Raw genomic sequence first — 14,447 nt, 5'->3', positions numbered from 1 at the left:
AGGGACAAAGGACACAAATAGGCTTGGAAATTGCTTATGTGTGAGTGCCTGGAGGCGGTTGGAGGATGGATGGCAGCTAACGGATTGAGGATGAATCCTGATATGACAGAAGTACTGGTTTTGGGGGGGACAGGAGGCAGGCAGGTGTGGAGGACTCCCTGGTCCTGAATGGGGTAACTGTGCCCCTGAAGGACCAGGTGTGCAGCTTGGGAGTCATCCTGGACTCGCAGCTGTCCATGGAGGCGCAGGTCAAGTCTGTGTCCAGGGCAGGTGTCTCCCAGCTCCATCTGGTACGCAGGATGAGACCCTCCCTGTCCGCAGACTGTCTCGCCAGAGTGGTGCATGCTCTAGTTATCTCCCATTTGGACTACTGCAATGTGCTCTATGTGGGGCTACCTTTGAAGGTGATCCGGAAACTGCAACTAATCCAGAATGCGGCAGCTAGACTGGTGACTGGGAGCGGTCTGAGAGATCTGCATTGGCTCCTAGTACGTTTCCGAGCACAATTCAAAGTTTTGGTGCTGATCTTGAAAGCCCTAAATGGCCTCGGCCCAGTATATCTGAAGGAGCGTCTCCACCCCCATCGTTCTGCCCGGACACTGAGGTCCAGCACGGAGGGCCTTCTGGCAGTTCCCTCGCTGCAAGAAATAAAGCTACAGGGAACCAGGCAGAGGGCCTTCTCGGTAGTGGCACCCGCCCTGTGGAACGCCCTCCCTTCAGATGTCAAGAAAACAAGCAGCTATCTTCTCTTTAAAAGACATCTGAAGGCAGCCCTGTTTAGGGAAGTTTTTAATATTTGATGCTGTATTGTTTTTAACGCTTGATTGGAAGCCGCCCAGAGTGGCTGGGGAGACTCAGCCAGATGGGTGGGGCATAACTAAAAATTATTATTATTATTATTATTATTATTATTATGGTTGGGTGTCTTAATCTTGAAACAAGAGCCAGGGCAAGGCAGGTTTTTATTATTATTTATTTCTAAGTGCATTCTTCTGAGCTGGTAAGAACATCCCCTCGTTTTCCTCATTTATCAGCTTGCAGACTGGTCAGGAAAGGGGTAGTAAAATGAATAAGCGAACCCCCAGGTTGCTGGTCATAGCTGTCAACTTTCAGATTTGAAAATAAGGGATCAGCAGCCTGGAAAATAAGGGATCAGCAGCATCACCTGACCCCAGAGACAGTCTACGGGATATCTAACAATCCGGGATAGCAGCAGGAAACGGTGCTGGAATAAGGGAATTTCCCGCAAAAAAAGGGAAGGTTGACAGCTATGTTGCTGGTGGATTGTGTAGAAAGAGACATGTGAATTTTGCTTCCGATATATGTACTTTATTATTATTAATTAAATTTCTATAGCGCCCTTCATCTGAGGATCTTCTTCTTTGGCAATCCCTCGTAGCCGACTAAGATTGTCTTCCATAAACATGGTTTTAACAATGAGTCTGTAAGTGACTGTGGAGGCCAATTCTGGATCCACACATCATTCCGCAGTGGGGACATTGGTTTCCTGACGGGAGTTGATCACGGTGTGGATTTGCCAAGTGTGCCTTCCTCTTAGCACGTTTCTCCCTTGCATCCTGAGTTCAAGTGTCTTCAAACTTTGGAAAAGGCTGTTCTCCAACTGGAGCGCTCACAGGCCAGTGTTTCCCAGTTGTCAGTGTTTATACTACATTTTTAAAGACTTGCCTTGAGACAGTCTTTAAACCACTTTTGCTGACCACCAGCATTACGCTTTCCATTTTTAAGTTCGGAATAGAGTAGTTGCTTTGGAAGACGATCATCAGGCATCCGCACAACATGACCAGTCCAACAAAGTTGATGTTGAAGAATCATTGCTTTGCCACTAGTGATCTTTGCTTCTTCCAGTAGTTTTTGGAGCTGAGGTGTTCTTATTTCCCCCCCTTTATTTTACTCCAGACTTTGATTTCCCATATAATGAACTTCATGGCACAAAATATTGGTTTTCAAAAAGACCTTTATTTAAAAAAACAAAAATTAGAAAGGCATTTATTTATTTAGAAAACTGAAGCTGGCTTAAGTCCTGTGGTTGGGCAACTGTCCCTGGAAAATAGGAGCACTTGGAGGGTTTGCTTTCACTGGGGGGTCCTTTTACATTACATTCCCTCTGAATTCACGCCCCTTATCTCCAGCCACCAATAAGTGGTGGGGTGACAAAAGCAGTTGTGATTTTTTATTTTCTTGGCAGCTGTGTAGGTGAGATGAGCCCAAGAGCCCAGAGGGCACCAATGTTGGCAACTCGTTTCTGTGTCCCCGGATGGCCCTGCCTGCCCCCAAACTACCAGGGCTGCTCCCCCCCTGGAAACTGCCTCTTTCCCCTCATTCGCCATGACCATTTATGACATCACAGGAAGTTGGTAGATGTCTATAACATCACAGGCCAACAGTCACAGCTGGGGAAACATCTGCACAGCCCTCGCTGGCCTCACAATGGTGGGGCACCTCAGCAGTTATTAAAAATGAGATGACCCCCCCTTGTGAGGCCTGGGAGGTCTGTGCAGATGTTTCCCCAGCTGTAGCCATTGGCTACCAACTCCCTGTGATGTCACAAGGGGGTGCAACCCCCACTTCCTGTGACATCACTACCAGGGAGGGGGTACCCTATGATCCTAGAGATTTCCCATATAATAAAAACATGGCACAAAACAGATTTCTTTTCATAAAACATTTATTTTGAAAAAAAATAGAAAGCCGTTTATTTAGAAAACAGGAACTGTCTGGCTTAAGTCCTGCGGTTCTCTTCATGACTTTCACGGCTGGTCTCGGGGGAAACCTTGCTGGCTCTGGCCATCCCTGAAAGGCAAAGGCAAACAGATGAGTGGGGTGACCACCATCCAACAGCGTCAACCCAGACTCCCCTGGCTTCCGCCTGGCAACTTCACCCCTGGCAGGCCTGCGCAATGGGCAGGCTCCCGGAGATGAAGGAAAACCAGTTTTGGTTGACAGATAGCAGCCAGCTTCATCAGCCTTGCGGCCTCCGCTGGCGTCTATTTGTGAAGTTCGCTGGCTCCAGTTGAGCACCTCCATGGCTGTGCCGGGCATCTTCCCTCCTCAATTTGGCCATCCGTTTAATGTCAAGAGGCCTAGGCCTTTTGTCATTAAATGGATGGGCCAAAGACATGGGTGAATGCCAGCCATGTCCACAAATAGCAGCCAGCTTCATCAGCCTTGCAGCCTCCCTTGGTGTCTATTTGTGAACACTGGCTTCACCTAGACGCCTCCACGAGCTGCCAAATGGGCAACTTTCCCTCCTCACCACCAGCTGGTCCACACCTGCAAATATCAGCCAGCTTCAGCTTAGGGCGTTCACTGACATCATTTAAATGCAAATGCAAATCACAACTGGTTTCCGCCTAGGGGCATTCACCCGCTGCCCTAGCGGCAGCTTCCCTCCTCGGTTTGGCTGCCTGTTAATAAACAAACTAGGCTTCCAAACCACAGTTTGCACCCATTTCGACAGGCGTAGCCTCGCGGCATCCGCTAGCCTGAATGCAAACTCTTCCGGCATCCATCCACCACCAACAGCCTGGCCAGGTCCATCGCCAGACGTAAGCCAGCTTCAGAGCTGAATATCGGCCGCCTTCAGGTAGCGATCCCACTAGCAAGTCAACTGGAACTTGCCTTCTCCTTGCTCCACAGCATCCCAACGCCAGGCGATCGCCTCCTTCCACTTGCTAGCTTGCCGCCACCATCTGGTCTTGGGGAAAACCTCGCCGGCATTGGATGTCCCTGAAAGGCAAAGGCAAACACGTTGATGGGATGGCGACTATCACAGCGTCCACCCAGACTCTTCCACAGGCTTTGGTCTGACAACTTCATCCCTGACTGGCCTGCCCCGTCAAGGCAGGTTGCAGAAGTGGAGGGTCACCAGTTTGAAGTGGTAGATCCACATGGGACTACACTGGTTTCCCTGGTTTCCACCTCTAGGGCTGTGCCGGGTAGTTTCCCTCCTCGCTTTGGCCGTCGACGTAAGGTCAAGAGCTCTACGAATGTCAGCAAGCTGACATTCTCAAAAGGTAGGTCTGTTGACCTTAGGTTGAGGGCCAAAGACAAAGGTGAGTGTCACCAGATAGCGTTCACAAATGGATCGGCCAGCTTCACGGGCCTCTCGGCCTCCACTGACATCCCCAAATGTGAACCTGGCTTCACCTAGGCGCCACCACTAGAAGCCGATGGGCAACTTTCCCTCACCACAGAATTCGCCTAGGGACACTCACCCGCCGCCAAATGGGCAGCTTCCCTCCTCGGTTTGTCCGCCTGTTAATAAACAAACTAGGCTTCCAAACCCGTTTGCATCCCCTCGGCCAGTCTTGTAGCCTTGCGGCATCAACCAGGCACTGAATGCAAACCTTCCGGCAATCCGTCCACCACCAACAGCCGCGCCAGGTCCATTGCCAGACCTCCCCCTGCTTCAGAGCTGAATTTCATCCACCTTCAAGTGCGATCCCACCAGCAAGTAAACCTCAACTTGCCTTCTCCTTGCTCCACAGTATCCCAGCGCCGGCCGATCACCTCTGTCCTCTGGCCAGCTTGCCGCCACGGGGCAGGAGACCACCCGAGCTGAGTGCCTCCACTGAGGCAACTGCCTCGGCCTTTGACTTGTCCAACATTTATACCCTCTCAGCTGCCCAATGTTTTTGTGGCATCACAATGGCAGCATCTGGGGAGGCATCCCCATCACCCCTCAGACCTCACAATGAGGGGCGCAGCTCAGCAGCCATTGGCTCCTTGGCTTTTGACCAAGGAGATATATAACACCCCCCTCCCCAATTTGTGCCAGTATCTGTGAAGGCTACACCGGAAACCCAGTGGGGCAGGAGGGGGCATTTTTCAGCCCAGTGGTTGCATTTCCCTCCACACAACACTGGTCAAACACACAAACGAACAGAACAATGAAGGTGAGTCTCATCTATGCACAGGAATCTTTTCAAGGAGTGACATGCAGGGAGAAAGCTATCATCTCAGGAAAAAGCACCTTTTCATCAATCAATCATTTATTGTATTTGACTAAAAGCCATTAAAGGTCCAGTTCCAGAAGCATCCAATCCAATAAAACCTATTAAGAAAGACCCAGAAACAAGCAACCATTTACAATAAATCAAATAAATGAATCCCAATAAGACTGTTTTATATGTGACAAGCATCTCAGTCAGGTAATAGCCAACCTATTTTCCCTTCTGGATTCTGTCCCTGTAGCACTGCCAACACCTTTTCCAAAAATCTCTGAGGTTTTGCTAGAGCTGACCATGGAGTATGCAATGGAGAAGATCTTCTCCTTAACTGACCCCACAAATAAAGAATCTCAACTGCCTTGGAACTTTCCTGTCTCTTCCATCTAAGACTGATGTGGGCATCCTTTGAAAGTGGAGAGCTGAGGTCTGGCAATGGACCTGGCGCGGCTGTTGGTGGTGGACGGATTGCCGGAAGGTTTGCATTCAGTGCCTGGTTGATGCCGCAAGGCTACAAGACTGGCCGAGGGGATGCAAACGGGTTTGGAAGCCTAGTTTGTTTATTAACAGGTGGACAAACTGAGGAGGGAAGCTGTCCCTTTGGCAGCGGGTGAGTGTCCCTAGGCGAATTCTGTGGTGAGGGAAAGTTGCCCATCGGCTTCTAGTGGTGGCGCCTAGGTGAAGCCAGGTTCACATTTGGGGATGTCAGTGGAGGCCGAGAGGCCCGTGAAGCTGGCTGATCCATTTGTGAACGCTATCTGGTGACACTCACCTGTGTCTTTGGCCCTCAACCTAATGTCAACAGACCTACCTTTTGAGAATGTCAGCTTGCTGACATTCGTAGAGCTCTTGACCTTACGTCGACGGCCAAAGCGAGGAGGGAAACTACCCGGCACAGCCCTAGAGGTGGAGCCAGGGAAACCAGTGTAGTCCACTTGTGGATCTACCACTTCAAACTGGCGACCCTCCACTTCTGCAACCTGCCTTGATGGGGCAGGCCAGTCAGGGATGAAGTTGTCAGACCAAAGCCTGTGGAAGGGTCTGGGTGGACGCTGTGATAGTCGCCATCCCATCAACGTGTTTGCCTTTGCCTTTCAGGGACATCCAATGCCGGTGAGGTTTTCCCCAAGACCAGATGGTGGCGGCAGGCTGGCAAGCGGAAGGAGGCGATCGTCTGGCTTTGGGATGCTGTGGAGCAAGGAGAAGGCAAGGGGTCTGGGTGGACGCTGTCGGATAGTTGCCATCCCAACAACGGTTTGCTTTTGCCTTTCAGGAGCCGGCGAGGTTTCCCCCGAGACCAGCCATGAAAGTCATGAGGAGAACTGCAGGATTTAAGCCAGACAGCTCCTGTTTTCTAAATAAATGGCTTTCTCATGTTTTTTCTAAATAAACTTTTTCTGAAAAGAAATCTTTGTATTGTGTCGTATTTTTATTATATGGGAAATCTCTAGGATCATAGGATACCCCTCCCTGGTAGTGATGTCACAGGAAGAGGGGGCTGCACCCCCTTGTGACATCACAGGGAGTTGGTAGCCAATGGCCACAGCTGGGGAAACATCTGCACAGCCCTCCCTGACCTCACAATGGCGGGGGTCACCTCATTTTTAATAACTGCTGAGATGCCCCAACTTCCTGTGATGTCACAAGCGGACATGGTGAATGAGGGGAAAGAGGCAGTTTCCAGGGGGGGAGCAGCCCTGGTAGTTTGGGGGCAGGCAGGGCCATCCGGGGACACAGAAACGAGTTGCCAACATTTGCGCCCTCTGGGCTCTTGGGCTCATCTCGCCTACGTAGCTGCCAAGAAAATCAAAAGAAATCACAACTGCTTTTGTCGCCCCACCACTTATTGGTGGCTGGAGATAAGGGGCGTGAATTCAGAGGGAATGTAATGTAAAAGGACCCCCCAGTGAAAGCAAATCCTCCCAAGTGCTCCTATTTTCCAGGGACAGTTGCCCAACCACAGGACTTAAGCCACCCAGCTTCAGTTTTCTAAATGAATAAATGCCTTTCTAATTGTTTTTAAAAATAAAGGTCTTTTTGGAAACCAATTTTTTGTGCCATGGTTTATTATATGGAAAATCAAGGTGTGGAGTAAAATAAAGGGGGGGGGCATAATTAAAAATAACACTTCAGCTCCAAAAACTAATGGTTTTGGAGCACTGCAAAAACTAACAAGTTTAGGGGAAAGCTTTAAAAAGTGGGAAGGTCAGGGGGCCTTGGTGGGTGCCATGGAGGGTGCCAGGGAGTCCACCTGCTACCCTGGGAACCTCCGTCTGGACCCTGAAGATGAAGCAGATCACCAGTTCCTATGTAATGGGAACACCATGTGTAACTTTAACTCGACCAGAGATGGTCTTTGCTCTCGGCTGGATGTGGAGGTAGCGATTGGGAGTGTGAGGAGGTGCCAGCACAGCAGGCCCTTGTTGCGACCCAAAGGGCTTGAAGGGACAGGATACCCAAATCCTGTCTGTGAAATCACCCCAGGCCTCAAAACTGTTCCTCACAAGATGCTGTGCATAGGCAAAATGTTACTTTTAAAGGCTAATGAATAGGCTCTGTCATTGCCAAGAATACTCAGGCCTGAGAACTGAATCTTATCTCATTCTAGTTGCAACATCTTTGGATATGCTGAACCACCAGGTCTCCTCGAGCCCTTAGCTTTCATTCCCCTTTCCTGGGAAGGGTGCCAAGAGTCCACAATAGTCCCAAGACAGCTTTCTGTTCATGCTCAGAGGAACTCATGGGCAGGACTCTGGAAGGAGGAGAAAGGGGGAGGGAACTGGAAGGGGTATATATGCTCTGTGCACATGACTGTGAACTCGTGCATGCTTTTTGTGAGTTATCACACTTGCTCCTTCTACCAGTTCATGGATGGTAGAAATAAAGCTTTTTCTCTGAAACTATTCCTTGAGTGTCTGTTGACTCCCACTTCCCTTTCCCGGGCGCAATATTTTTCCCACCCGAGGGCAAAGCCTCATAAGGCTACAGGCTGGGACCTGCCTCCTTCGCATCCAGCTCCCTCCGGCCACCTGCACGACACCCACCTCCCAAAGAAGAGATTCGCAGAGTCCATTTCGGGAGAAGCAACTGTTAACGGAGAAATCTGAGGGCTCCCTTGGACAAAAAAACAAGGACACCAGCCAGGAATACCAGAGCAAAACAGCAGCCAGTAGGCTTGGTCTTTATTGGAGACTGTCGCGACAGGACTCCCACCTGCCACAAGGTGGAACAAGATGGAAGCCCCAAACAAAAGAGCCCCCAAACTTTTATTAGCTGCTAAATCCCAGTTGCTGGAAATCACAAGGCTCTTGTGCTTGAATTACAGTGGTGCCTCGAAAGACGAATGCCTCGCAAGATGAAAAACTCGCTAGACGAAAGAGTTTTCCATTTTTTGAGTCGTTCCGCAAGACGAATTTCCCTATGGGCTTGCTTTGCAAGACGAAACGTCTTGCGAGTTTGTTTCCTTTTTCTTAAAGCCGCTAAGCCGTTAATAGCCGCTAAGCCGCTAATAGCCGTGCTTCGCAAGACGAAAAAACCGCAAGACGAAGAGACTCGCGGAACGGATTAATTTCGTCTTGCGAGGCACCACTGTATACTTGCAGGTTTCCCAGGGGCAGCTGGTTGGCCACTGGTGAGTTCAGGATGCTGGACTAGATGGACCACTGGCCTAATCTAGCAGGCTTTTCTGGTGTTCACAAAGAATGAGCAAGATAATAATAATAATAATAATAATAATAATAATAATAATAATAAATTATTATTTGTACCCTGCCACTCTGGTTGGTTTCCCCAGCCACTCTGGGCTGGTTTCCCCAGTGGCTGGTTTCCCCAGCTACTCTGGGCGGCTTCCAACAAATATTAAAAATACATTAAAATGCCACACATTAAAAACTTCCCTGAACAGGGCTGCCTTCAGATGTCTTCTAAATGTCAGGTAGTTGTTTTATCTCTTTGACATCTGATAGGAGGGCGTTCCACAGGGCGGGCGCCACCACCGAGAAGGCCCTCTGCTTGGTTCCCTGTAGCTTTGCTTCTCGCAATGAGGGAACCGCCAGAAGGCCCTCAGCACTGGACCTCATCGTCCGGGCAGAACGGTGGGGGTAGATATGCTCCTTCAGGTATACTGGGCCGAGGCCGTTAAGGGCATTAAAGGTCAACACCAACACTTTGAACTGTGCTCGGAAACGTACTGTTTGCCATGAAGATGTGCCATGAAGCCATGCCATGCGCTAACCAGAGCTTGCCAGCCTCACTGTCTGCTGGTTCCATGATGCCAGTCTTGCAATGTAAGAACAGCTGCCTTGGATCAGACTGAAGTCCTGTCTAGTTAGGCATTCTTTCCTCCAGCGGTCAAGCAGGTGTATGAGCGCTTCAGCCCTCTTCCACTCCAGCAACTGCTATTCAGGAACGAAATTTTCAAAATACCCAACACTGAAAGAGAAAGAGGAAAGGTAAGGGAAAAAAGGTGTGCATTTTTGCATAATTAATAGAGGCTGCGCATTCAGCTCTTCCGCTTGAAAAAATGCTGAGTTGCTTGGGGAATAAATTATTCTTTAGTTTGGAATGCCCACAGGCTGGCGAATAGTAGTGACTTAACTCTCAGGAATGTTGCTTGCAATAATATTAGAGAACATTCTGCCAAGTTAAAATACAATTTAATGGTAAGTAGTAGTTATGTCAGGAAAGTACAAACCTGGGAGGAGATGCCTGTCTTTGTTAAATTAGGTCAGAACAACATATAATTTTATTTTTTACATGTGTTGTTTTTTAAAAACAAGTTTTTCCTATAGATATACTGTCATGTAAATCTTTGGTCCTTTTTCCCCCTTTTTATCATTTTCTTGTCTTTGTTTCAAAATTTTCCTTTCCCCCCCTTTCTTTTCTTTTTGTATTTAACTCTGAAATACTTACCTTCGTTGTATGTTTGTATGTTTGTATTTTAAACCAATAAAGATTTAATTTAAAAAACAACAAGTTTTTCCTATCTATATTTTGGTGATTTTATTATGTATACTGTTGTTAAAGTCTGTTTTATTACTGTGTTTAATGAGTGCTTTATACCACTTTATGTAATCTGCTTAGCTTTTTTAAAATAAGAAATACGTCAATCTTCTTCAATACAAAAAGTACAAGCCAAGTTCAGAACTGTATTTCCTGTGATAGGCCATAGTCTCACAATTTAGATTTGAGTCCTTCTGCATGATCCTACTGTTCCTGGATTGAGTGGTCAGTTTGGATGTTGGTCATGGGGTCCCAACCAAACTTGCGATTTGCTATCTGTGAGATGGGAACTTTGTAGTTACGTATCTCTGAACTGGTCAGACCAGTCTGTATGTTAAGTTAATGGCCTTAGCTGGTTTGAAGCACCCTTCCTTGACATGGCATTAAGACAACTGGGAGGCGATGGCCCTTTCGGCAGGGCTAGGCATTCCCTACCCCCCTCACCTGTTGATAGAATAGGCCTGGGGCTAGTCTTTTGCTTTTGATCTGGGTGGAATCAGGAAGCTTCAAAAGACATGCAGAGTTTTGCTCTATGTGCTGCTTCCAAAGCCATGACCACCACTCCCATGAAAGTCTAATGGGAAAGCAATGCCTGTTTGGAGTGTCAACACTGTGAGCCCTTCTACATTACGTTCTAAATACAGTGGTACCTTGGTTCTCAAACTTAATCCATTCCAGAAGTCCGTTCCAAAACCAAAGCGTTCCAAAATCAAGGCGCGCTTTCCCATAGAAAGTAACGCAAAGTGGATTATTCTGTTCCAGACTTTTAAAAACAACCCCTAAAACAGCAAATTTCACATGAATTTTACTATCTAACGAGACCATTGATCCATAAAATGAAAGCAATAAACAATGTACTGCAGCCACACAATCAATCAATCAATCAATCAATCAGTAGCTGAACTGGGTTCCACACAGTCACAAAAACAAAAGCTGCAAAAACAAAATTGGAAAACACATAGCAAAAACAGACAGACCTCAGCGTAACACTCAAAACGAAAGTGTGGCACTCAAATTGGAAGCGTAACACTCAAAATGGAGCATGTTCAGCTTCCAAAAAAACTTCGCAAACCAGAATGCTTACTTCCGGGTTTGCAGTGTTTGGCTTCCAAGTTGTTTGAGTACCAAGGCGTTTGAGAACCAAGGTACCACTGTATGTGCAAATAAAACCATGTATCTGAAAGATGCCACAGTCTCCATTGGCCTTTATTCCAAGGACACAACCTGGGGCATCGGCTGGAACCCCTGAAGTCTCTCTCGCTGCTCAGAGATTAGCATGCATGCAACAATATATTCTTTTAGGATTGTTGTTGTTTAGTCATTTAGTTGTGTCCAACTGTTTGTGACCCCATGGAGCAGAGCATGCCAGGCATTCCTGTCTTCCACTGCCTCCCGCAGTTTGGTCAAACTCATGCTGATAGCTTCGAGAACACTGTCCCACCATCTCGTCCTCTGTCGATCCCCTTCTCCTTGTGCCCTCCATCTTTCCCAACAGGGTCTTTTCCAGAGAGTCTTCTCTTCTCATGAGGTGGCCAAAGTCTTGGAGCCTCAGCTTCAGGATCTGTCCTTCCAGTGAGCACTCAGGGCCGATTTCCTTCAGAATGGAGAGGTTTGATCTTCTTGCAGTCCATGGGACTCTCAAGAGTCTTCTCCAGCACCATAATTCAAAAGCATCCATTCTTCGGCAATCAGCCTTCTTTATGGTCCAGCTCTCACTTCCATACATCACTACTGGGAAAACCATAGCTTGAACTATACGGACCTTTGTTGGCAAGGTGATGTCTCTGCTTTTTAAGATGCTGCCTAGGTTTGTCATTGCTTTTCTCCCAAGAAGCAGGCGTCTTTTAATTTCGTGACTTCTGTCACCATCTGCAGTGATCATGATCTTTTAGGATAGGCAGTAATATTTTGCTCAGGCAAGTAGCCAGACCCAGTAGCCAGACTCTTATGACTCTTACGTTCACACACAGGCAGCTTTCCTGCAGATGCTGGCACGCCAAACCAAGCCCAATTTTTAGCATAGAACCGTGCATCCCAATTTTCACAATCACCAACAGCACACCTGCAAAATAATACCACTCCAAAGCAAGCACATCTGCTCCAGAGTAAGGCATTGCTATGTGCAATCACTGGGACCAAGCAAGGGATGGGGAACCAGAGGCTGCTAGAGGTTGTTCCTCTACCATTAACCCACATCCCTGATCAGCGACCGTGCCGGCTCATGCCAATTGCAGTCCGACCATATCTGGAAGGCCACTGTCTCGCCATTCCTGGATTGTTGTTGTTGTTGTTGTTTGGTCGTTTAGTCGTGTCCGACTCTTGGTGACCCCCTGGACCAGAGCACGCCAGGCACTCCTGTCTTCCACTGCCTCCCGCAGTTTGGTCAGACTCATGCTGGTAGCTTCAAGAACACTGTCCCACCATCTCGTCCTCTGTCGATCCCCTTCTCCTTGTGCCCTCCATCTTTCCCAACAGGGTCTTTTCCAGGGAGTCTTCTCTTCTCATGAGGTGGCCAAAGTCTTGGAGCCTCAGCTTCAGGATCTGTCCTTCCAGTGAGCACTCAGGGCTGATTTCCTTCAGAATGAAGAGGTTTGATCTTCTTGCAGTCCATGGGACTCTCAAGAGTCTCCTCCAGCACCATAATTCAAAAGCATCAATTCTTTGGCGATCAGCCTTCTTTATGGTCCAGCTCTCACTTCCATACATCACTACTGGGAAAACCATAGCTTGAACTATACGGACCTTTGTTGGCAAGATGATGTCTCTACTTTTTAAGATGCTGTCTAGGTTTGTCATTGCTTTTCTCCCAATTAAAAATAACCCCTCTTAAATAAGCGGCCTCATCGTGGTTTATGTGGCTGTTTTTGCAATTGTATATGGATAGGGGCCTCTCCAGGCTGGTGCTTTATTGCAGGTGTATTTTGCAACATATTTTTGACACTATAATGCCTTGGTGCTGGATTTATTCTGTTCTGTGATTTCCCCCCTGCCCCCCCAGCCAATGTTAAGATGCTGTCTAGGTTTGTCATTGCTTTCCTCCCAAGGAGCAGGCGTCTTTTAATTTTGTGACTGCTGTCACCATCTGCAGTAATCATGGAGCCCAATAAAGTAAAATATCTCTCTGCCTCCATTTCTTCCCCTTCTATTTGCCAGGAGGTGATGGGACCAGTGGCCATGATCTTCGTTCCTGGATTAAGCCCTTAGAAAGTACTTGCATGGGCAATAGGGGGCGCTGTGATCATACAGGTGTGATCAAACCAGCAAAACAAAGGGAGAAAGCCTTCCAAACTTTCAAAAGGCAGTTAAAAGGCCTTTTGCCAGGTACACGCAAGGGTGTATTTCTCTTAGTAAGGAACATGCATTCCAGGCGGTGCCAGATTTACATATAAGCTAAACAAGCTATAGCTTTTGATCCCACTTTCTTGGGGGCCCCCCAAAAATTAAAGGGAAAAAAACCTGGATGTACACTTCCAAAATATAAGATAAAAAACAAATAAAATAAAACCTACATGCAGCAACAGTGTTTTGTGTTGTGTAGGCTCCTATGATGTAAGTCAGGGGCCCCGCCTGTTAGCCTGCTCCCTAAAATATCACGGGTTTGCTCCTTTCTATATATAGGGTGCCTATATTCTGCATGGCCTGGTTGTACGGCAACATGTGCAAATGGCTTGAGATACCTATGAGGTCCATAAATGATCATATAGCATACATTCAGCACAAAAAGCAGCGACAATTTGTTGTTGACAAAGTGGGTGGGGAGACTCTGGGATATAAATATCATCATCATCATCATCATCATCATCATCATCAGGGCCCCATTACCTTCAGTAACATAGGGCCTCATCAAACCTAAATCAGACCCTGATTCCAACAACCTTGTGAGGTAAGTTAGGCTGAGACTGGCTCAAAGTCACCCTGTGAGCTTTATGACTGAGTGGGGTTGGGATAGATGACCCAGGATCCAACGCTATCATTTCATGGTGGTGATATATGGGGGACAACACAAGAACGGGCCTTTTCTGTGGAGGCTCCCCTTCTGTGCAATGCTTTCCCCAGAGAGGCTCGCCTGGCGCCATCACCTTCAGCTGCCCGTGTGTCTACTTAGGCCTTCAGCCATTAAATAATCTATGGCCTGTTCAATATGTCTGTGTATGTGTGTGCTGTTATAATGATTTTTGTTATTATGCTGCACAGTACATTTTTATTATGCTGCGTACATTATTTATTTATTTATTTAATTTATATACCACCCTTTTTTGAAATTTAAGCGGATTTATCGGTAGTGGGGTTTAGATAATAAAAACAAGTTCCTAAAAAAGCTAATAAAAGGGAGAGAGAGAAAACATCAGGAAAGGAGGGGGTGGGAAGTCCAGAAGAAACTTCGCACATGTTCATAAAGCATCTTATGATGATAAACGCTTTGAAACACTGTTGGGAGGCTTCATAAAAAATGATACAGGAAGATGGAGAGAAAAAAAG

The 14,447-nt window shown here is 47.4% G+C and overlaps 1 protein-coding gene and 2 long non-coding RNA genes across 3 annotated transcripts in view; 1 reads left to right on the top strand and 2 right to left on the bottom strand.

Moving 5' to 3' along the window:
• BCDIN3D (BCDIN3 domain containing RNA methyltransferase) overlaps positions 1–14,447 on the top strand; it is a 108,714-nt gene that overhangs the window by 9,426 nt on the left and 84,841 nt on the right. The gene's annotated exons all lie outside the window — the stretch shown is intronic.
• On the bottom strand, positions 2,669–5,440 carry LOC308459165. Its single transcript, XR_013977831.1, has 2 exons — positions 4,491–5,440; positions 2,669–3,747 (listed from the first exon to the last, which is right to left on the bottom strand). It is a non-coding gene; the product is annotated as an uncharacterized lncRNA (long non-coding RNA).
• The window catches only part of LOC308459232, a 216,915-nt gene continuing 210,582 nt past the window's right edge, over positions 8,115–14,447 (bottom strand). Inside the window, exon 2 of the long non-coding RNA XR_013977930.1 lies at positions 8,115–8,555. This is a non-coding gene — a long non-coding RNA (uncharacterized lncRNA). The remainder of the gene's footprint in view (positions 8,556–14,447) is intronic.

This window comes from Podarcis pityusensis (assembly GCF_964106645.2).
Source record: "Podarcis pityusensis genome assembly, chromosome: 12".
Taxonomy (NCBI): Eukaryota; Metazoa; Chordata; class Lepidosauria; order Squamata; family Lacertidae; genus Podarcis; species Podarcis pityusensis.
The sequence above is the reverse complement of the archived record's forward strand: the minus strand, read 5'-3'. Positions and strand labels throughout refer to the sequence as shown.